General features: G+C 37.6%; 1 protein-coding gene and 1 long non-coding RNA gene across 2 annotated transcripts in view; one reads left to right on the top strand and one right to left on the bottom strand.

The window, feature by feature from the left end:
- LOC128865944 (uncharacterized) overlaps nucleotides 1-2,033 on the top strand; it is a 57,735-nt gene extending 55,702 nt beyond the window's left edge. The window contains exons 2-3 of the long non-coding RNA XR_008454908.1: nucleotides 1,390-1,498; nucleotides 1,572-2,033. This is a non-coding gene — a long non-coding RNA (uncharacterized LOC128865944). The remainder of the gene's footprint in view (nucleotides 1-1,389; nucleotides 1,499-1,571) is intronic.
- Nucleotides 1-23,509, bottom strand: part of LOC128865943 (serine/threonine-protein kinase phg2) — a 119,601-nt gene that overhangs the window by 21,648 nt on the left and 74,444 nt on the right. The gene's annotated exons all lie outside the window — the stretch shown is intronic.

The raw sequence follows: 23,509 nt of genomic DNA, 5'->3' as shown, positions 1-23,509 counted from the left end.
GCCGCGTATACAAAATTAAATAATGTGAAAAATCCGTCTTCTAAGAACACCATTAAACGTTTGCACGAAAGGTTTTCGACTGGTGATGCTCTTTCTAATCCAAAGAGGCCAAATCAAAACCGACCAAGGCGTCGCCAAGGACATCCCAAAATCGCCGTTCTCAGAAGTTGGGCATTGCTCGGACCACTTTACAACGAATTATCCGCATTGATTTGCATTTATTTCCGTATAAGATTCAATTGATGCAAATATTGTTGCCTGGGGACAAGCCTCGTCGATTGGAATGGCCCCAAAGAGTCATCGAAATCCGTCGGGTCCGTCGAATAGGGGCAACCCTGTATTAGCATTTGTTGAGTAATGAGTGTAATTAAGATTATTTCCAGCCACATGCCATATTTATGGACTCGTATATCAGTTTCATATATTATATGGCGCCATAAGTTTTTGTTTCTTTTTTTTTATTTATAAAACATTCGGTTGCTTTTGGAGTGGAGACTGGCCTATTTTTGTCATTTTTATGGAAGTGAATTTTGTCTACTATGAACATTTAGTAGTTTGTTAGGTTATTGTAGGCCGGCAGTTGGGTTGCTGACGTTGAAAAAAGAAAGAAACAGACCAGTTGCGCTGGACAGCAAAGTACCAATCAACTGGTTTAGAATTAGTAGGTTTGTCTGTAGGTGAATATTAGTCATTCAAATATTTAATTTTTGGCATTTGAACATCTGCATTATCGAAGTTCAGTGTTCGATAACAGTGGCAACAAATGGCAGCGGAATCGGCATGCAAGCAATCACAAAACATACAAATAAAAATACAAACAAACGTACAAGAGAAAGCAATAATAGATCAACCAGAGCGAAAATTGTGTATGTGGCTGTATGGAATGCGTTTGAGGAAGAGAGCGTGGTGACGCCAGATTTTTAACAAACTTTGCAGAAAATTTAAATAAATTAAAAGATTTGTATTAAAATTAAAAATTTTTAAATTGAAAATTTAGAATTTTTATGAAATTTTAAAATTGGAAATTTGAAACTTTTATGAAATTTTAAATTTTTATTCAATTAAAAAAAATTAATATAAATTTAAAATTGTTCTGAAATTTTAAAACTTTTTTTAGATTTTTATCAAAATTACAGAATTTGTAGCCAGTTTTTTTTTGTTTTTGTTTTTCATATGTAAGACAATGCGCAACAGCGTCAGCAAAAAAACAAAAATTGTCAAGAACTAATAAAATTTTTTACATAGCTCAAACGTGCGCAATAATATTTTAAAATTGAATGAACTGAAAAACTGCATACCCAAAATTTCTTTAAAAATTTTCATTGATTTCTGACAGTTTATTGATTGATGGTGCTGCGCATAAAAACAATTTCGTACGTTTTTTTGCAGGTCAGTTGCATACTCGAACTTTTGAGGAAAGTTTAGCGGTAAAAGCACTTAACATCTGAGTGGCTATAAATATTGCAAATAACCTAATGCGTAATTTGTACTCGTATACGTATGTATGTATTTCAATAAGTAAGACTAAAAATAACATACAGTATTTGTATATCTTTTCTCTAACATCGAAGCAAAAGCAAAGGCTCCATATCAATGCCGATAAGACCAAATAATTACATGAAAATGTCACGCGATTTTAAAAGCGGAAGCCTGAAAAAACATCTATTGAACAACACGTTTTTGAATCACTTGAGAGATTCAACTACCTGAGGGTACTAAAAAAATCACAATAGTGTTCAGGACTGCACCCAAGATCGACTTGTTGCAGCATACAGAGCTCTCTACGCCAACCTGATACTACTAAAATCCAGACTACTATCGCGCAGCTTTAACTCTAAGATCAAGTTATGCGTATGAGTAAAGAAATTCCTTCTTAAATTACAACGCGCTGGCTACTGGATGCAAATGAAGGCCTAGGAAACGCGGGTTCAAAGATATCAAGAAACTGAAAATACATAATTGAGGTCTGCTGCCTTGAATCGAAGGCTAGTTGATGAAGCCAAAGCTCACCCCGAGCAGCAACGCTGCCTGATGATGATGATGATTTGTATAATGAATGCTTTCGTTTCATCAATGCGAGTAGTGAATAACGCAAGAAAATTCCTTTGAATCCAACATTGCATATGATTTAGCAGCACTGGATTATTCTCGTTTTTCATAATGATTTGATCCCGTCATAGGATGGCCAAAAGACAAGCGCCTGCTCCTCACCACATGTCGCTCGAACTTTTATGTAATTCCATAGTTTTTCAGAGCATTACACCTAATGTACGTATGCCTGGAAGCACTGGCCTAAATCGCCTGATCAACGAAAAATTCTTGCTACTTTCACATACAAAAAACAAAATTTTCACTTGGCGAGCAGCGGAGTTCTCTAGCAAGCAGAGAAATGGTGAATCGAAAGCGAAAAATACATATGTATATGCATACATACATATGGGTGTATAATGCACAAAGTAACGCAAAATTAAACATCCATTTTCTTATATATTTTTTTTTAACCACTTTTTCATTAAATACAAAAGATTATTCTGAGTGATGGAAATTTTTACTTTGTCCTTCATGCGCTCCATTGCTTGGCTGTTTGTATATTGTTGTTGTCTGGTTCCTAAGTGTCAAATATGAGTGGCATATGACGATTCGCATAAGTTAGAAATTTTTGATAGGGTGATTAATTTTGCGCCACCTTGTAACTACATATATAATAGTTAATCAGCCATACATATTTCGTTTAAACAAAAATAAAAAAATTTACTAGTCATAGAATGTCGAGAGATAAGAATATACGCGCGTAAGTACTCACTAGCGTTCGTATTTGGAAACAGTTTAGTTATTTGATTTTTAATAAATAATTTGCAAACAAAATATATGTATGTATGTACATATACGAGTATAATATAGTGTATTGTCACTGTTGGAATATATTTACTCCTTGACATATTTTCACGCAAAGAAAGTGAAATTATAGTCCCTAATCAAACCTAGCGAAAGGCTAATCACCTACCCTGTCAGAAATCAAATAGATTAACGAAGCCAACGCAAGACAAGTCTTGTCGAGGCCCTATGGTCCCGAGAGGAGTGAACAAGGGGGGAAAAATTCAAATCTATGACATGACAACCCGAAAAATTATATAGTAATCAATCGGCTGGACAAAACTTGCAGAAAAGCCTTCAGTACATAGAAAACTGGTAGACATGTAAACAGCTACTTATAATGTCGATGTTATACAGGGCCTCCAAAATAGAGTAATCAGGGGAATCGTTAAAGCTCCCTGGTACGTGCGTAATGAAGATCTGCACAAGGATTTAAATTTAAAAACCGTCTCAGACACAGCCAATCTCTGTGCAGTTAAGCATGCTGAAAAGTAAAAAAAAACACATTAATGCAGAAGCTTCCGTACTAAGCGATGAAGCAACCGTAAAAAGAAGATTAAAAGGAAAGAAACCTCAAGACTTAGTTGTCAATATTGTGTAAGCTACTTCAAATTGTGAAATGAAAATTACTTATTAGTTTTATACTAGGTGTAATCTTTATTTATCTAAAAATTTATAACATTTCAATAAAAAAATAAAAAAAATTAAATAAAGCTTCAAAATTTGTTTGTATAAGCTAATAACTGTGCATAGAATACTCCGATTTGCAAAGGGTTTTTTTTATTTCGAAGCTAATATCTTTTGAAGTGTTTTGTTTAGTAATCAAGTGAATAAACTTATAAAATGTGTGCTGCCATGAGAAAAATAGCAACTCGAAGCCATTCAAAAGCAGTCATTACATCCATTAAAAGCAACCGTTTGGTGCGACCTATGGGTTGGAGAAATCATCGGCCCATATTTCATTAATGGCACTCTTCGATGCGGAAATGGAATCCCGTAATCTCCACAATATTTGGTTCCAACAAGACCACGCTAATTGCCATGCAGCCTGTGAAGCGAGATACCGACCGAAGCCCTCCAACGAGTCATTCAAAATTGGTGTTTACGGCCGAATTATGGCGCAGTTGCGGCCTAAAAGGGATTTTCTTTGAAAAATGAATACTATGAATGGTTCTACACAAAAATAATAAAGAATACCCGATCAATTTGAATTTTCATCTCTTTATTTCAATTTAAATTCCGATACCTCTAAATTGATCACCCTTTATATGGTGCCAAGGCATTTTGTGCCGTACCTCACCGCCAAACAAGAAAGCAACTGTTGGTCCCTACATCAAGAGGCACCACCACAAATCGGACGAGGAGCTCGGGCAAACACTAAATTGATTTGTTCGCGTCAATTATTTATTTTTTTTTTAATCAATTTCAGTTTTGTTGTAAAACCACATCATTTAGGTTCGTTCGAAGGAGAAAGAGGTTAACGAAATTTAATACTCTCCCATAAAACACATTTTTTTATCAACTTCCACATGAAACACTCAGTAAACACTTAGCTCCGCGCATCATATCGTGGCTTATCTTTTTAACCCAATTAGTTGTGTTTACTATGAAGTGCATAAACATAAAGATATGAGCAGACAACAACTGTGTGATTGAAACTCTTGACTGACTAGCAAAAAGGTGGTAAATTAATTAAGTAGAAACGGGCGGCGCAAGGTCCCACCACCACCAAGACAGACGGTTCTACGTTACCGGAACGGCCCGGACTTATATCCGTTCAAGGGTTGGCACTCTAGCAGTGTTCCACGTACACATATTTGAAATGATGAATATGCTGATACAACAACAATAACAACAATCATCACCACACGAAACCGATGACGGAGTTTATTCGACGGAGTTTTGTGTACTTTTTCCGGCATTTGAAGATTTTGCCTTTGTGAAGATTTTAATTGGTAATATATTTTTGCTTTAATGTAAAAATTTCACCTTTTCTTGCGTGCATTTGTATATTTTTCATTGCATTATTCTTTCACATGCGCCAACACCTAGAACTATACTACACTATACACCACGTGACATTTTAAGAACACTTGAGTTTTTTAATTTATTTTTATATTTAAAACTATCAACCACATTGAAAAGTGTCATACAAAATTTAGCGTATCGTCTGCTTGAGTTTTGTAGTTCCGGTTATGTGTAGCCCGCGCGTAGGGTTTTCACGCCCGGCCTCCGCCACTTCCACCGTTCTGACATGTGCATGCCTTAATGCCCTCTGCCATTCTAAACTAACCGTAAAACAAGACTGAAAGAGCTTAGCTCTTCATTGGATCGGCTAAGCGGCACCGCAATCCGTCTGCCATTCATACAAGCCAATAAAAGTCCATGCGTATCTACTGCAGACTATCTCTATGTGTGCCTATGTACCCACCTATACGTGTATGGCTTGTGTGTATGTGTGTGTGTCCGAGTATGCTTCAAGATGATTATAATGCCCGCACGTTGACCGATGTGTTGGAGGCAACAACGATGACGTTGTGACAGGGTTACTTAGGCTACAAACTAAGCGATATCTGCGCTGATTCTAGTAATGTTTGTATGTATGAAATTTGTTTTTGTTGTATGTATTTCGGGTATGTACGAATGCTTCAAAAGATGCTTCAATGGCAAAACGGGGATATGTAGCTATAATTCGGTTATTCCAAAAGTCTGATCTGTCATCTGAATCTACCGGCTGTATGAAGCGATTGCTCGACTTAGTCGTCACTCAATTCCGCCTGCTAGTAAGTGCTTTCCATATATAGTACATAAGTATGGGTATATTTAACCATATATATGTGTATGTGTGTGCGCATGTGCGCATGTCTGTATATCTACTTGTATATTTTGTCATAATCGTTGACACTAATCTAATAAATTTTCTTATCATGCAACGTCACTTTATTGTATTGAGTACTAGGCCATAATTGCTCGTTTCATTGTTGACTCGTTTGTTGTTGCTTTGCTGCGTACATCAATTTTTTAAAGTAGTTTTGTATGTACGTAAGTACTTAGACAGTTAAGTTTCTGCGTACATAGCGCAAATTTTAGTTATCAGGTGATTGTTACTATTTTTATTCGCTCCCATTTCTTTGTGCTGTTTTATATGACTTTGATTGCTGCTTTTGTTGTGGTTGTTCTGGCAAATATTGTGGCAAATACGTGGAACATATTTATGTCTCAAAGAAAATATGTTTTATGTTTCGAGATTGAGTACACGAGCTCAAAACTGGCATTTGGTACTTCTTTTAAAATCGCCTAGCGTCGCACGGTGGGGTATTCGACCATGATTTTGCGATTTAATTCATAAAATTAAATTGAAATATTTAATATCGCGTGAGATTAGACACAATTCTATTTGTATTTATTCTTAGTAAATCTAGCCGTTTTCATTTGGCAGGATTTTAACGTGGCGGGTCCCAAAGACAAGCGCCCAACCAACTGCCCTGGGTTGCTGCTTCGGCTTCTCACAACGGGTGGTGTTCGGAAGCTACTCAGAGAATACTTGATCAAAGCCAGGAGGTCGAGTCGTGACGAGGTTCAACCACATTGACTGGGAAAGGAAAGCCCAGAAACGACAGCAGCAGTTGCTACTGCAGCAACAACAGCGGCAGCAGCAGTAGAAGCAGAAAGTTAGACTAAGTATTCAATACTATGATATTAAATTAATTGGGTAGCAAGGCCAGCTAGATTATTTCTTATTTAATGCTCTTAATCCAGCTAAGTCATAATTCGACAGTTCTTAGGAGAAAAGGAAGAAAAAAAAAAATACAAAACAACCTTATAAATATAAAGCCTATTCGTTTATTACAAAGGTTTTGGTACCTTTGCTAGCAGGTGGACAGTGGAGATAAACTGTTTTAGACAAACCGACGACAGACACAGACGGTTGAGCCAAACACTCACAACAGTACCACACTGAAGACAAGGCAATAGTTTGAGAGTATCGGACTATTGCATATTCTGCGATGTTTCATGATGAAGACAGTGGGAGGAGTGGATACTATCGATGTCGTAAAATTTCCATACGCCCACAGGAGCGGAACCTGTACGCAGAAACCTGTTGTGCCAATAGACATAAACCCGGCTCCACCTTGAAGAAATGCTATCGCGGTTCCAGGGAGGAAATCAGCCAAGGAGGTGGAATGTTATAGTATTGGTGGGAGCATGCCCCACATACCATTGGTGTGACGGCACCTTTGATGATGTTTCAGACATTTTGATTTACACCTCCTGACTTAAAGAAAAAAGCCAGGAAGTCGTGAGCTGCTTGGACCATGTGCATCAGAATCGTCCTGTCCACTTCTAACTGAATGGCAATCAGTGACTTTCCTCCCCATGCGCGGACTTCTACATATGGATTAGATTAGATTAGATTTGTGGGGAGTTGGACAAGTTCAAGCACTTAGTCAGGAGATCATTGTACAACACACGGATAGATTTCAGTAAAAAGAATAGAGATGGGAGAGATAAAATGTGGGTGGTAAGACGGATAAATTAGTTTGAGGTGACTCTTCCACAAATCTGTTGGATTCATTGATGAATCTTAAGAGATCAGAAAGAGTATGCGCTTTATCCATACTCAGTACATCACAACCCAGCAGCCTAAGTCTGATTCTGGAAAAAACAGCTACAGAGAAAATGCTCTGCAGTGTCCTCTCTCGTATTACAGGAAAGGCATATTGGGTCGCCAATGATTCCCATGATAGCCGTATGCTGACCACAGGTGTTGTGCTCTGTGATTACGCACACCAGTACTCTCAGGTCTTTTCTACAAAGTTTTAGGAGAAGGGTTGCTAATTTTTTGTTTGGTTCTTTGACAAAGCAGTTGGCTACTCGGCAGAAGTTTAACTCAGACCAACGTCTTCTATGGGTAGGCCTCAAGAAGTCGTCAATCCATAGTTAATCGATGCGGAATTGACAGCTAGAAAGAGTTCAGAGCCTAGTGACATACTTGCAGAGCCTTCATTAGCCGGTCTATCAGCCAACTCGTTCCCAGGCACCCACAAATAAGACAAACTTTGTTGTGTTTCGCAACACTGTACAGTTTTCGTTCACCGACTAATTTCGAAGAGCAGCGTGGGTTAGCAAAGGCCTTTAGTGCAACTTGACTGCTTAGTTTCTAGAGTTAATTCGATTTGCTACGAGATCTCATGGTAATCTGAAGGTTCGTTAGAGGCTCGAGTGTGAATGCATTAGTGGTTCCAGTATTAGTGGGTCATTGATCTATTAGCGCGGTATATAAATTTTATTTTATATATATTTTTGTTCGTGCATTTAGAGTAAAAGTCGGAGAGGGAGCGCGTGAAAGTAGAGAGTAAATTAGTTGGAAAATAATTTTTTTTTTCAGTTTTACGTCCGCTGTCGCAATTCACATATGAATATGGCTGGTTAATCATATCAGTAAAGAATTATAATCGCAAAAAATGCGTGCAAATTACACAGATATACGCATGTACACATACACAAGGCACACAAATTTATAAATTCATATTCGCACATAAAAATCATATTTAGAATGTGGAGGCTCAAGAAAAAGATAGTGGTTAGTCAGATATTTGCGGATTAGACCAATTTAATGCAGGCATGAAGTGGATTTTACTAACACAATTTGGTTATTACACAGAGCAATAAATAGATGGTAAAAAATTTGCGCTCAAGCTGTAAAAATACTAGCCAAGATTATAAAATTATTTTCAGTTTTATTGTATCAGTTTTATTGCAGAAAAAATAAAAGAATTCTGATTTTAAAAGTGGAACACTGGTTTAATTTTTCGCATTTTTTTGCATTGCTAGATTTTTTCATTTATAAAGGGTGATCAATTAATTTAGAGGCATCGGATTTCAAATTTAAATTTAAATAAAACAATGAAAATTCAAATTGGTTGAGAAAACTTTATTATTTTTGTGTAGAACCGGACATCCCTTTCAATCAGTCATCCGTAAACACCAGCTTTTAATGTCTGGCTGGAGTACTTCGGTCGGTTACTCGTGAATAAATTTAGTAATGTGGGCTTTCAATTACTCAATAGAAGCTGGTTTATCCTCAAAGCATTTAGACTTTACCTAACCCTACAAATAAAAGCACGATCTTGGTGGCCAATCCACTGGTCCGAGACCAGAGATAAATTGCGCACCGAAACGACGACGCAGTAAATCCATTGTTTCACGGGCTGTATGGCAAGTAGCGTCGTTCACCATCCTTTTGGAACCAACTTGTTGTTGTGGAGATCACCGGCTTCATTTTTTCGGTATCAAAAAGTCGTTTATCATGGCGCGTTAGCGTTTGCCATTCACTACAACATTAGCGCCAGCCTCGTCTTTGAAGAAATATGTGCCGATGATTGCTCTGGCCGATAGGCCGCATTAAACACTGTTTTAAATGGATGTATGGGCTGCTCTTGAATGGCTTCGAGTTGCTCTGCTGCCCAAATTTTGCTTATTGGTGCAGCCATTAAGCCAAAAATGGGACTCATCGCTGACGGTTATGAACGCCATTAGTTGGACTGAGCGCGCGATAAACACTTTTCACCGAGCGTCGATTTTCGTAATAGAATTTTACGATTTGCAACCGTTGTTGAGGCGTAGGTCTTTGTATAATGAATCGTCAATGAATACTGGGAAAAATAATATATTTAGTTTGATGGAAGTCACGCATGATATGTCAAAAAAAAGCCTTTTGGAAGAAGTACCTCCAATCTGATCACCCTTTATAAGTTAGTTTTAAGAAATGAATAAACAATGTTTTTTTTTTTCAAAATAATTTTCTTAGATAGATACCCAATATTAGTATCTTACAAAATAAATCGAGAAATTTCATATTTTTGCAAAAAAAAAATGTTTAAACTTTTCAAATATTTTTAAAACTTTTAAGTTTAATGAAAAACGTAACGAAAGATAGCAAATTTCACACACATTTCAAAGTAAAAAAAAAAACTTTTTGGAAGAAGTATCCCCAATCTGATCACCCTTTATAAGTTAGTTTTAAGAAATGAGTAAACAATGTTTTTTTTTCCAAAATAGTTTTCTTATAATATTGGATATCTTACAAAATAAATCCAAAAATTTCATATTTTTGCAAAAAAAAAATTTTTTTAAACTTTTCAAATATTTTTTAAAACTTTCAATTTTAATGAAAAATTTAGCGAAAGATAGGAAATTTCCCCAGCTTTAACCTTTATGAGCTAAATTTTTTTCTCTACTCCACAACCGTTTTTTGGTGATATCTCAAAAACTAAATTTGCACTAATTTTTTGTGAATTTTTTTTTAAATTTTCGGGCTCAGCGACCGATTTTGCACATGAATTGGATGGTCTGGTTCTTGAGTGTTTCGTAGCTGTAAAGCAGTGTTATTTTTGCTTAGGGTAGGTCGATAAGTAGTGACTCACTTAGACCTGTCGTAGGTCCGTTGTGATGCCACGGGAACTTTTGCTTACTTTTTAAAACATTGTGTAGCTTTTATAAATGAGTTGGCTCTAGATGCGCTATATTCGCTACATCTGCTAAGAATGCACTACCAAGAGTACGAAGTCTCCTCTGGATTCAGCCTTCACACTCACATAGGCGGTGTCTGATTGTTTCCTCTTCTTCCATGTTAAGACAGCTTCTACAAAAATCTCTGCATGGAAGTCCCAACCATCTGGCGTGGCTAGCTATTAAACAATGGCCAGTTAACGCACCTATGATGTTTCTTGTAACTTCTCTATTAAATCTCTATAAAATCCCAACGGTCTGTGCGACCGCTGTTCCATTTCGGCCATGTCTGTTGTCTTTTTGCTTAGTTCGCATGTAATCAGGTTTTGCCAAATTGCATTTACCCGTTGATGGTTTCCCTAATTTACAAGTGGTTATGAGCATAGGTATCAACCTTTTAACCAATTGGATATCAAGAGTCACTATGACCTGGCACCCAGATAAGGTACACTTTGTAGCATTTGGAAACGTCATTTAAAGTTGAAAACATTCTATGACTGTTTTTGACAAGTGTGTTCTGGGTTCTAGCGCTTTTATATCTACTTAACTATCTGAGTAAATGAAGGCTTCATTTGCCTGTATAGCCAAGATTTCCGCTTGTAATACACTGCAATGATCAGGTAGACGTAATTATTGATTAACGCCAAGAGTAAACTCCTTCGCCTACTTTGTTATCTAATTTTGAGACACGGTTATATCATTTTCGTTAACAATAAGTCTGTTACCCTATCTCTCTTTCGAAGGAAACGCCATGTGAAAGCATTTATTTAAGTTAATGCCTTTAGTCCTACAGAGATCCGTTGTACCAGGAATACCTCCTGTATTTCTCTCTATGGTTCGTTCTGAGTAGATCGATTTCTCTTAAGCTGCGAGCTGACTTTGCTCACCGAATTGCTCTATAGGTAATAGATTGCGCAAAATATTTAGTGTCTCTGTAGGTGTAGCCCTAAGGGCTCCGCATATACAATACAAAGACTGGCCACCCTTGGTACATGTTCCATAGCCTTTTTGCTATATTTTTTATGTAAAGCCGGCGACCATATTAGTATACCGTAGGTTGGAATTGGTCTTACTATCGCTGTGTAATTTCCCTCTTATTACAATCGCAACATCATCCGCATAGGCTACGATGAGCTGCCCACTTCACTTCGCTTAGGGTACCCGCCTTTGCCTTGTACCAAAAACGCGTGTTGTACAGTGCAATAGCCTCCATAGATAGCTTTATGTGTGCACTAAATTAATGGTATATTGCAATAAACGCCATTTAGAATTCTTCGAATCGATGGCACCTAAAGTAAACGAAGAAGATAATGACTTGCAGACATAAAACAAATGCAAGACAATAAACACCAAAAATGCTGACATTAAGCAAATAAATTAGCAATGCCTACCCAACTCAACTCAGATAAAGGCAGTGGCGGGAGAAAAAAGGTTGGCTGTAAAAGTGCAGAGCCAAAGTCACTAATGTTTTATTGGCCCCTTAGCGCTACAAAAATAATAAATTATCTAAATTATTAGTGCAGACACAGATTGGGAAAATGAGCCCATCGATAAGATGACTATTTTAAAATGCTGACACGCGTTCATTATTTACAATTGGATTATTTTATGTATTTCTTATTTTTATGTTTTTCATTAACAACTAGCAAAACTTCGTTCACTCGAAATGGGGTTTGCATTTGAAGTTTGCGTGGCTTCTAAAAAAATGGGACTATTATGCAGCATAAGGGCGGAAATTGTGAGAAATATATTACACTTAAGAATATCCTTAAGTATTTAGTGCATAGTTTTCTGTTTTATATAGTAACTGGTAAGTTAGTAAAAAGGCGGCCGCCGTAGCCGAATGGGTTGGTGCGCGATTACCATTCGGAATTCACAGAGAGGTCGTTGGTTCGAATCTCGGTGAAAAGCAAAATTAAAAAAAACATTTTTCTAATAGCGGTCGCCCCTCGGCAGGCAATGGCAAACCTCCGAGTGTATTTCTGCCATGAAAAAGCTCCTCATAAAAATATATGCCGTTCGGAGTCGGCTTGAAACTGTAGGTCCCTCCATTTGTGGAACAACATCAAAACGCACACCACAAATAGGAGGAGGAGCTCGGCCAAACACCTAACAGAAGTGTACGCGCCAATTATTTATTTATTTATTTTATTTTTAAGTTAGTAAAAAATAAAGTATCTGAAGTATTCCTACAGCAACGTACCTTGACTCGTAGTTGAAACGAAGATTGTGAAAAACCGGATTATCCAACAGCGCTATTTCATCACAATTAAACGTTTCAAAAACGATGATTTTTAATACTTTGAAATATTTTTCTGAGTATAAAACAACAGAAAAGGTTCCCAAAGAAAAGAATGCGCGAAAGACTACTAGCCAGATTGATAGAATGGTCGTTAGATTGGCAAAACAGGTTCCCGAGAAGAGTGCTGCTGACATCCATCGAGAAATTCTTTGTCATTTGGAAAGCCAATAACGAAAAGAACACTTGCGCTTCGATTGGCAGAAGCAAGGCTTTACGGTCGACAGGCACAGAAGAAGCCATTGGTAGAGTACATATCCTGGATTCAAAATCAGTGGCGTTATATTTTGCTGTTTAGCGATGAAACGAAAATAAATAGAGTTGGTCTAGATGGTAGGAAGTAGGTGCGGCGTCCAAATCGTACAGCAGTCGACTTCAAGATCGTCTCATACCAGTGATTAGGAAATTTCAACAGACAATGATCTGAAGCACATTTCTCGTGTGGCAAAAAAACCGTTCGCAGACAATTCGATCACTGTTCTGGATTGACCATCTTGGAGTGCTGACTTATTTTAAATACAATAGAACATCCCGAGATTCCGACCCCGAACGGCAAAGGTTTTTTATTTTTATCTACGCACTTCCGAATGATAGTCACGCACCAACCCATTCGGTTAAAGCGGCCTAATTATCAAAATTCTTGTTACAATATTTTGATTTCTTAACAATAAATTTTACAAAATCTATCTACCTCTAAAATTTATTTTTCAGGACGGCTTTGGGATCCCGGAATTACAAAATAAGACCCCGAAATCTGAGCACCAGCAAAATCTCGGAAATGTGCATCTTCAGTCGGCACAGACTTGAGCCCTCCAAATATGCTCTTGTCTCATCCGCCATTGCTGTCCGCTATACAACTGGGAAGATCTGCCTAAAATCTCCATAGAAAAGTAGCGCGAGGACCTCTTAAGACTTTATCATTCGTCGAATATCTCTGAGTGTTCTACATAATAACCGCCTCTGTTGCTTCTCCATTAGCTAAGGCTAATTGCGGCGATTTCTGGCGGAATGGCATCAACAAATTGGTAGAGAGGAGGGAAGAGGTTGTAAACAGCAATGGCGAATATTGAATTAATTATCTTATTGATATAATTATTGTTTTATATTTAAATAAAACTCTTCGGTAAAAACGCTATGAACTTATTCCTCAACCAAATATTTGCACGATTTTCAGTTTCGAGACTTCTTCTCATACTTTTCTCTATTCTTTTTGCTTTATTAGCCAATTTCAATATCCATAGTCAATTTAGAATTTTACATAAATTAAGTTACTCGAACTCGTGCGAACTTTGAGGTTTAGCAAAAAAGACAAAATATTGCATGCAACTTTGTCAAATAGTAATTCCCCACGGTGTCATTTCGCACCGTCACTACGCCATTAATTTCATGTGTAATGCAGTAACTAATTGCAGCCAAGGTGGAGTGGTGGGCAGATATTTATACATACATACACACATACATGCATACATACATACATACATACACACATACACACATGCATACACATAAACATACTTCTACATACACTTAAAGTGGTGTCTAGTGTTTGCGCTCTCAGCCGCTTAATGTGGTTACATTTTTACAACAACAAAAAAGGATATAAACAAACTTATAAATTGCTTTTATTTGTCTCATGTTTTATGTTTACTTCAAGCCACGTGAAAACTCGCAAACACTTAAGCTAACCAACAATACATCCAACGATTGCGCCACCAGCAACTGCAAGGATAATAATAAACTTCCAAGGACTTTCAGCTACAATGATGCGCATGTCATTGCTGTTGACTAAAGTTGTTGTTTGTGATTGTTCTTTGAGTGACACCCTTTTACACTTGCACAAAAGTTCGCTTTGTGTTAAATATTATATAAATACATATATACAGTTTGGTTCACTTGAATAGAGGCGCTTAGCTAGCCTACATTATTTGTGCATTAAGGGGACCCCCTGTGGTCTAGAAATTTAAGAAAATCGATTTTTTTGTTTTTTCGATATTTCGAAAGTATGATATCTTAAGAGTATACTGTGAAATTTCGAGGCGGAAATTCCCAATATTATAGCTTCTACAGTCGATTAACTAGGTAGAGAGTGGTCCGCGCGCTCCAGTACCTCAAACTTTGAACTCATTTATCTCGAAACGACTTTTCTTGGCCTGGTGTTGTCAAAAAAAAGAAAAAACTATTCAACCGAAGCGGCTGAAATTTTAATATAATCACAACCTAAATGGCTATCGCCAGTACTAAAATCATATTATTTCAATTATCGTATTTTTTGATTAAACAGCTGAGAAAAAACCCGATTTTTAGAGTGTAAAATTCAAAACCGCGCCATTTTGTCTATTTTTTGTTTTTGTTTTTTTATTCTGGTGGCTGATTAAAAATTTGTTTGGTTTTTATGTTTCAGATAAATAGAGGAGCCAAAATGGACAACACCGTCCAGGTCCAATTTTTCGGGAGGCTCAACTTCAGCGCTATTTTTAAAGTTATTAAAATTACAATATTTTTTTTTTCATTTTTGTATGTAAAAGAAGTTAAATAAAAAGTCTAAAAAATTTAAACATCGTTTTTCATTTTTTTATTGTAAACAAAAATTCCTGAAAATACCCAAATTTTTCGAGCTCTAGATCACCGGGACCCCTTAAAGCTGTGAAAAGAGGTCGCTTTTTAAGCATTCATTGTGTTTGGTCGAAAAGTCCTAATTCTAATAAAATAGGAAAACAGAAAGGTTTAATAATATGCGAAAAAGGACAAATCGATAACTTGACTTGAGAGGCACTTTCAAACCGCCCTTCAAATTGCCAAAAAGATTGGTCAAATTACAAGCGTTGTGAATCCATACGTGAAATCAAATGACTCCTATGGTAAGAACTACAAGGCCAAAACTGTGCTGTGCAAAAAAATACAAAAAAGAAAAAAGACAGCTTTGAATAAATTTCGCAAAGAACGCAGCCTCGATTTTGCAAATGGAACGCGGTGAATTGGAATGGAGGCGTATTTAGTGATGAAAAGAAGTTCAATTTGGATGACCCGAATGCACGCAATTAATATTTCCATGACTTACGAAAGGAGGAAAGGTACTTGAGTCGGCACGGCTGTGAGTACAGGTGGTGTGGTGGTATGGGGAGCAATATCGGACTGCAAAATGACGCACAACAGCTTTGAAGCTCTGTTGGAATCGTCTTTTCTCGAGATTCGTGAAAAATTTGCAGCTATCAATTGGATCTTTTAACAGGCTGATGCACCTGCACACACTTCTAGTGTAGTCAGAAATAAGCTTGTGTCATAAAACGTTGAAACTTTAGCATGGCCACCGTTATTCCATGTACAGGGTGCGTCATCTTTTATGTCGGCATGTAAACGCTGAATAACTTTGTCATTTACCAACCGATCGACTTCAACATATGTTTATGTTTTCGATACGTCAATTCAGTACAATTTCAACCATGGATCGCTTTACCCCGAAACAACGCGCTGAAATAGTGACGCTATGCATCGAAAATAGTCGTTCTATTGTTCGAACTGAACGCGCATATCGCAAAAAGTATCGCGGCAAACAGGGACCGTCTGACTACAGTATTCGTCGTTTGCTGTCGGGACAGTAGGAGATCATCAACGTGTCGTTCATCAACGATCAAGGCCTTCCAATGAACTTGTTGAAGCAGTGAGGGAGAGCGTTGCCCAGAAGCCAACAGTGTCGTATCGTCGTCGCGCTCAGCATTTTGGCGTCAGTGAAAACACAAAAACGCGGCGCATTTTAAACGATGATTTAAATTTGTTTCCGTATAAAGTGCAATTGACACAAAGAATATTGCCGACAGACCATTCACGTCGCTTCGAATACGGCCAAACAGTCGCTCGAATGGTTGACACTGAACCTAATTTTTGGAAGCAAATTTTTATGACTGACGAGGCACATTTTAACCTCTCTGGCAGCGTGAATAAACAAAATTGCCGCATTCGGGGAACTGAGAATCCACGCGAGATCCATGAAGCGCCATTGCATGACCAAAAAGTAACTGTTTGCGCCGGCATTTGCGCCAAAACCATCATTGGGCCATATTTTTACCGAGAAAACGAAACCGTCGATGGAAACCGATATCGATGGATGTTGGCTCATTATGTCTGCCCGTAAATGCGTGAGAAAGGTTTAGACGGTTACTGGTTTCAATAAGACGGTACAAAGAAAATTCCCGGGACTTCTAGTGTCAAAAAGAGGTGACATCGACTGGCCCCCAGATCACCTGACTCAACTCTCGCGGACCTCTTTTTGTGGGGTTATCTGAAAAGTACGCCAACAAACCGCAGACTTAAGGTAAACATTCGTGCCGAAATCGACGCTATAAAACCCGAAATGCTTGACAAGGTGATGACAAAGATGAGATCGCAGTTTGTGATTGCTAATAAAGGTGGCCACTTGTTTGATATTGTATTCAAAAAATAGTTTTAATAAATTGCAAATAACCAAACCAAATAAAAATATCTCACTTTGTATAAGTTTTTGTTTTTTCAAAGTTATTCCATGTTTTCATAATGTCATAAAAGGTGGCGCACCCTGTACTGATGTGAATATTATTGAAAATCTATGGCAATGACTTGCTCGTAAAGTTTATGAGAAGGGACGACGATTTGAAGACCAAAATGCTTTAATTCAAACCATTAAAATCGCCTGGTCTGAAATTTTATTAGGCTATCTGGAGAATTTGTCCGTATCGATTAATTTGAAGTCGTAAATCGAGCGACGCCACTACGGCACTACGGTCTTAGCCGAAAAGTGCCAAAAAGGGACGGGGAGTTTTATTTCTGACCGTAGCACGCCTGGAGGTAGACGGGAAATTTCCTGTCCTGATATACCTAGGATGCATCCTGGCCATTTTTTCACTAAATATCACACCAAAACTAGTTACAGTTGGTTGTTTTCGAAATGTAAATGAATAGTTTAGGTAGGTAGGTTAGGTTGGGTAGTGCTGGCGGATCTGTAAAAGATCTAACTTAGACCCCTAACATCCATTGTTTAACCCGATCTGTGTATTTGGACGAAATACTATTTTATGTAACTCATGTAAATGCACGTCTTCGCGAGTTTGTGCAAACCGTTTGTCAGCAAGGATGAAAAATATTTTGATCCTAGGCACATTTTTCAAGTCATACAGAAAGTAGGGCAGTGGCAAAGTGGGTGTTCCAAGGCACCCCTTGTATTCGCTTCGTTGCATGTGTCACAGGCATCGATCTGGACTAATCCCACTTTGGCTGCGTGATGTGGGGTGAAACAGTGTCCCGCCAGTACTCCAACCAATATTTTGCAGTCTTTCCTAGACAGTGATAAAATATAGTTTGCAACTTTGGTATTCCGAGTCCCTGTCATTATTTTGGCCGTTTTGTATGAGTTTGAGTATTCCCATATCAACTGCGTTGACAGAGATAGCTCGCGCAAGCGAAAAACGCGACGAGTACAAAGGGTTAATATACTAAAAAAAATTTTATAAGTCCATCCTGCACCTCCATTGTTGGCTGCTGAGCGAACTTCTATAATACATTTAGCATTTTGAAAAATTCAAATTTAAGACTTCTCCTGGGCTGAGTTATAACTAGCTGGGCTTTTGTCTCAGAAGTATATTAAATAATAAAATAAATATTCGGTACGTGAATAAGTTTCCGTTCTCTCTTCGCTAAAGTTCGAGTTGTTTTGACTTGATCCATTCATTGGGCCAGTTTGCGATGCTCTCGTAAGAAGTGAATCGCTCTCCAATAAGGGCTGACTGCATTGATCGAAGGTGCAATGTCTGGAGAATACGGCGGGTGGGGGGGCAAGATTTCCCTATTCAGTTCCTCTAAATATTTCTGAACCGATTTAACAACGTGTGGCCTGGCGTTGTCATGCAGCGAAATCAGTGTGTCATGTCTGCCGTTCCATCGCGGCCACTTTTCTTTTTTGAGCTCGATTCAAACGCATTAGCTGCAGTCGGTAACGATCGCCAGTGATGGTTTCAGATGGTTTAAGAAGTTCATAATAGATGACACCCTTCTGGTCACACCAGATGCTCATTATAACCTTTACAGTGTGAATATTTTTCGATGGACTTGGTTCACCTGGCGGGCTCTGTTTCCGAACGGCAAATGGTTTTTATGAGCAGCTTCTTCATGGCAAAAATACACTCGGAGGTTTACCATTGCCTGCCCAGCGGCGACCGCAATTAGATAAAAAAAAAATACATTGAAGAATTTGTAATAGACTTCCTGTATTATTGTCTGGAATGGAAGGCACTGGAAGGCCTGTGGCACAAATATTGACGCAGTTACTGTCTTTTTGCCCAAATGCAATCTTATCTAACGCTGACGGACGTATAATAACCGCATAATAAAATATAATTCGCTGTGATAGAGTTTTCTTGGGTCGATTTGGGTTCCATGTAAACTTCGTATCTAAAAAACAAAAAAACACGAGGAACTTGATTTCATTCTACATCGATTTAAAGAGGCTGTATGATAGGAGAACTTCATATTTCAGATTTGATGCTAAGACCAAATACCCTTACAAACGAGGACATCCACCCCAAGAACTTAGCAATGCTTGCACTTTGTTATGTTTAAATTTCGCTACAATTTTTCCACACCATGCTGGTGCGACTGGGCGTATAAGTGATTTAAAAAACCCGTCGAAATAGGCGCTCCCACGTCGCAGACACTTATTTGCTACACCAAACTTTGTTGCATGCGACTTTTCACGCCACTTGGTAACAAAAACAACAAAAATAGAAACTGCAGCTTCCATTCTCATTTCCGTTTCCTGCCAACTAACATCCGTTCGCCACTCTTGCAAATGGAAATTTTCTCTAGCCACGCTTTTTGCTCCACCAAAACCAACTAAAGCCAGAAAAAGTTTAAGTAACAACACAAACATCACCAACAGCAGTAGATAACTTGAAAGCGTTATGTTGTAGTATTTCATTAAGCCCAAAGCTGTCGAGGCTTAACTGCGAGAACCAAAATGTGATTACCGCTAAAATTGCTTTTTGATTGCGCTCAAATTGTTGTTTTTATTGTTGCTTTCTACGAGTGTAAGTGTAGATTATTTTAAGGCGAAAGCAACTAAAAGTGTGAACGAACGTTGTTATAAATTGTGAAAGAATTTCACAGAAGATTTGTCAAAAAAAAAGTTGAGGAGAAGAAATCTTGCTCTAAAATGGAATTGATTTACTAAAAATAGTTTTTCACATCCTTTCGAGTTTTGATAATTCTTTTCTTGCTGGTATTGCGCATTTTCTCCACATAACGAATGTACGGCATATTTCTAGGCATATATCAGAATTTGTTGTAGTAAAATTAAATAAGTTTTAAAGCTGCGTGTTCAAATTTTTATTTTAAAATTCTGATTAGAGGCTTGAAATTTTGTCAATTGTTTCTTAATTCTTGTACAAAGTTTGAAGCATGGCTTAATATGGTCTTCGTTATAGAATGAACTATTTATTTTAGACAAATAATTGTAATTAAAAAATAGATAAATAATCAAAATTTGTTAATAAGTTGAGAAAGATTTTTTTATAAATTTTTTTAATTATTAATTTTTTCTTTATATTTATGTTGATTTCATCCCAAAAACCGTATATTTTTTCACAATTTTTTGTTTTATATGTGTACATATGTATGTACGAGGTGTGTTGAAAAAATAAGGTGAATCGTCATTTTTTTCGAAAAACATTTATTTCTATTTTTTTCTATTTTATATCCTTCAAAGTAGTCAGATATAATAGATACACTAATGCCAGCGTTTTTTCAATTCTCGAAGCAATTCTGATATATACCTTTTGGTACGTCCTGGAGTTCGCGCAGCGATTCAGTTTTCATCTCCTCAAACGTCGCAAAACGGCGTCCTTTTATGGGTCTCTTCAATCTTGGGAAAAGGAAAAAGGAGCAGGGGGGCAAGTCAGATGAATACGTTATAATTGGCAAAACCACTGTGTTGTACATCCACAGCTCGACCTGTGGCTTGAGTCCCCATTTTTTACTGAACAGGAGTAGAAGCCTATAATGGTCTTCTTACACGATTTCCAATGCGTAGCTTCCAATGGAGCTTGGATACCTAACTTCCGATCAAAGCGGGAGAACGTGGTTGTTTAATTTGTGAAGTCGAAAGGGTGGAGGTTTAGATTTTCTGGTAGATAGCACCAACTCCGTTTTGTCAGAGTTGACGCGGAGGCCACAAGTGGTAGCGCAGCGACTGAGTACAGCCAGTGAGTGACCTTTCCAAAATTTCAGCCATGACTGAGGGAAGCGGTCCCGATATCATCAGGACCAAGTTATCGGCGTATGCTACTTAACCCCTTAATGTGAAAGGACACCACCTTGCGGCGTCCCCCAGTGAACGAATCTAATGACTTTAGCCCCTCTTGCGACCGCACTAACTTCCCTCAGCCCAGCAAAGACGAGATTCAGATACAGATAGGTCTTTCCACCTGTAGTCTATCTAACGCAGTGCCAATTGGCTTCGCTCTGATGTTAATAAAAGCACTCTCTATTTTTATGAAGGCCGCCAAAGTGAATTGTTTGCCTTCTAGAGATTTTTCCGCAGATAATTTGGACTCGATGTGCTCTCGGATATGATAATCAATCAATCTTTCTCAGACACCTTTAGGAGAAATGAGGAAAGACTTATAGGCCTAAAGTCCCTGTCTGTCTTGGGCATGAAAACAACCCTCGTTTTCTTCCAGTTGGCGGGGGCGTGATTAAGAGCGATACACGCCAAGTGGATTTCTTGTAGGATAGGAACCACCACTTGTTTTTTGAAGCATCGCAGGCAAGATATCGTCAGAATCAAGAGATTTAGGGAGTAAAACTATTAATTGCCCACGAGATTCTGTCAGCTGACAGAATAGATTTCAGGGAAACATCGAATAGCCTTACCTGTCGACTCTTAAAGAATAATATCTTAAAAATATTGTGTGAAAATTTGAAGTGCCTGATTGAATGATTTTTTTTTTTCCGAATTTCGATTTTTTTTAACAATTAATTGTCGGTTTTTTTCTCGAAAATCTGAAAAATATTTTCTGAGGTCGCCATGTTGTTAATTTTGAAAAAAAGCTTCGATCATGCACAAGAACATTATCTATTAATGAAACTAATTTCTCTTGTCCGATTGATTTTAGATGAATCTCGAAAGACTTGTGTTGATCACCGCAAGAGACTTCTGGAGCAAGGGGCTCCACATAATTTTTGAAATTTTGCTTAAGTCAAGTCGAAACATGATGTATTAACGGTATGTTTTTATTTTTGTAAAGTAAAACAACTGACTAGTCAAAAAAAAATTATTGAAAATCATAATTTTTTCGGGCCTCTGACTACCCCTAACCCTTTAAGCATATCTGGATCATCGTTGACGTGCTCATGCGTCGTTGGTTTCTGGTAAAAATTCAGGGAATTTGGAACGAACTTCGCTGTCACACGCTTCATGCCCAACATTTCCGAAAAGATTGCATGACTTGAGCCAACCGATATGTCGACATCCTCAGCAACTTCTCTAATTGCGATTCAACGATTCTCTATAACAATTTTCTTCACTATTTCAACATTTTCATGGGTTGTTGATGTGCTGGGGCGTCCAGAGCGAGCGTCGTCAGCTTGTACCACTTGTAAACATTTTTGTGACTCAGAGTTTCTCTCCCTCTCCCTCTCTCACCGTATGCCACTGCCAACATTTCAAGTGTTTTTGAGCACTTAATTCCATTATTTACACAAAATTTGATACAACTTTTTTGTTCCATTTTTTCGATAGCAGAAAATCGCCGAACACGCAAAACACTTTTCTTATTTATGCCTCTCACAAACAAACTGAAATCACATATTGTTAAAACCGTGAACATTTCTTCGAGACGAGTGCACTCAGAACAAAAACAAAAAAATAATCGAAAGTTGAATAATATTCGATTAATCGAAGTAGCCCGCGAAATTTTAAATTTCACCTTATTTTTTGAATACACCTTGTATACCATATGTGTGCACATGACACCAGTGCTATTCACGAGATTTGGCTAGCTCTACTCTACTTATACCAACATACTCGTACATATGTGCATAAATTTCCCATCGCTTATAGGTATGTAATTGCACCAGTTTTGTTCGGTAATTTTTATTACTTGCAATCAATTACATTTTGCGGTTACACGCTTTGGACGCCTAATTAATCGCTGCCAACAAACACTGAATACTGAAAACAGTTGCAAATACTAGAAGAGCTTTCGATTTCAATTTATTTAGCTGCTCGAAGTCAAGCCGCATTAGCCGCAAAGTCAATTGTTTAGAAGAAAGATGAGAAATAAAGCAACGTTTTTTATATTTCTTATCACTTTTCTGTAAATCGATTAATTAATTTTTTTGTTTGTTTTTTCTACAAAATGCAATTCACACTACTCGCACAATGCAATTCATTGTCATGAGTTGAACGCTTCGTCGAAAAGGCAGTCAGAAGGAGGGTGCGATGAGTTAGCTGGAAATAGTAGCCGCACGTGCAGAAACTTTACAGCTATACGATTTTTGTGAGCAATCGTACGAGTGCTTGTGCTGAATTTGTATGTAGTTGTGAATCGGCACTTTTCTTTCCTTTTTTCTGTACTTCAATCAATAACTCAATTATGGTATTGCATTCTGATAACAGCCAGCATAGTTAGTATCACACAGGTCTAAATAAAAAATGTTGCACAGTAAAATGTTGCAGCACAATTGAGAAATTATGTATTCATATAAAATGTACTCTCTCGGAAGTGGACACTTTAGGGACTGAAAAATGTGTCCTCTTACGAGAAAAGCGTAAAAAAAAGTTAATAATAATACCTATGT

Source organism: Anastrepha ludens, chromosome 6 (genome assembly GCF_028408465.1).
Source record: "Anastrepha ludens isolate Willacy chromosome 6, idAnaLude1.1, whole genome shotgun sequence".
NCBI classification, from domain to species: domain Eukaryota; kingdom Metazoa; phylum Arthropoda; class Insecta; order Diptera; family Tephritidae; genus Anastrepha; species Anastrepha ludens.
Note: the sequence above shows the minus strand (reverse complement) of the source record. Positions and strands in the feature narration are given on the sequence as shown.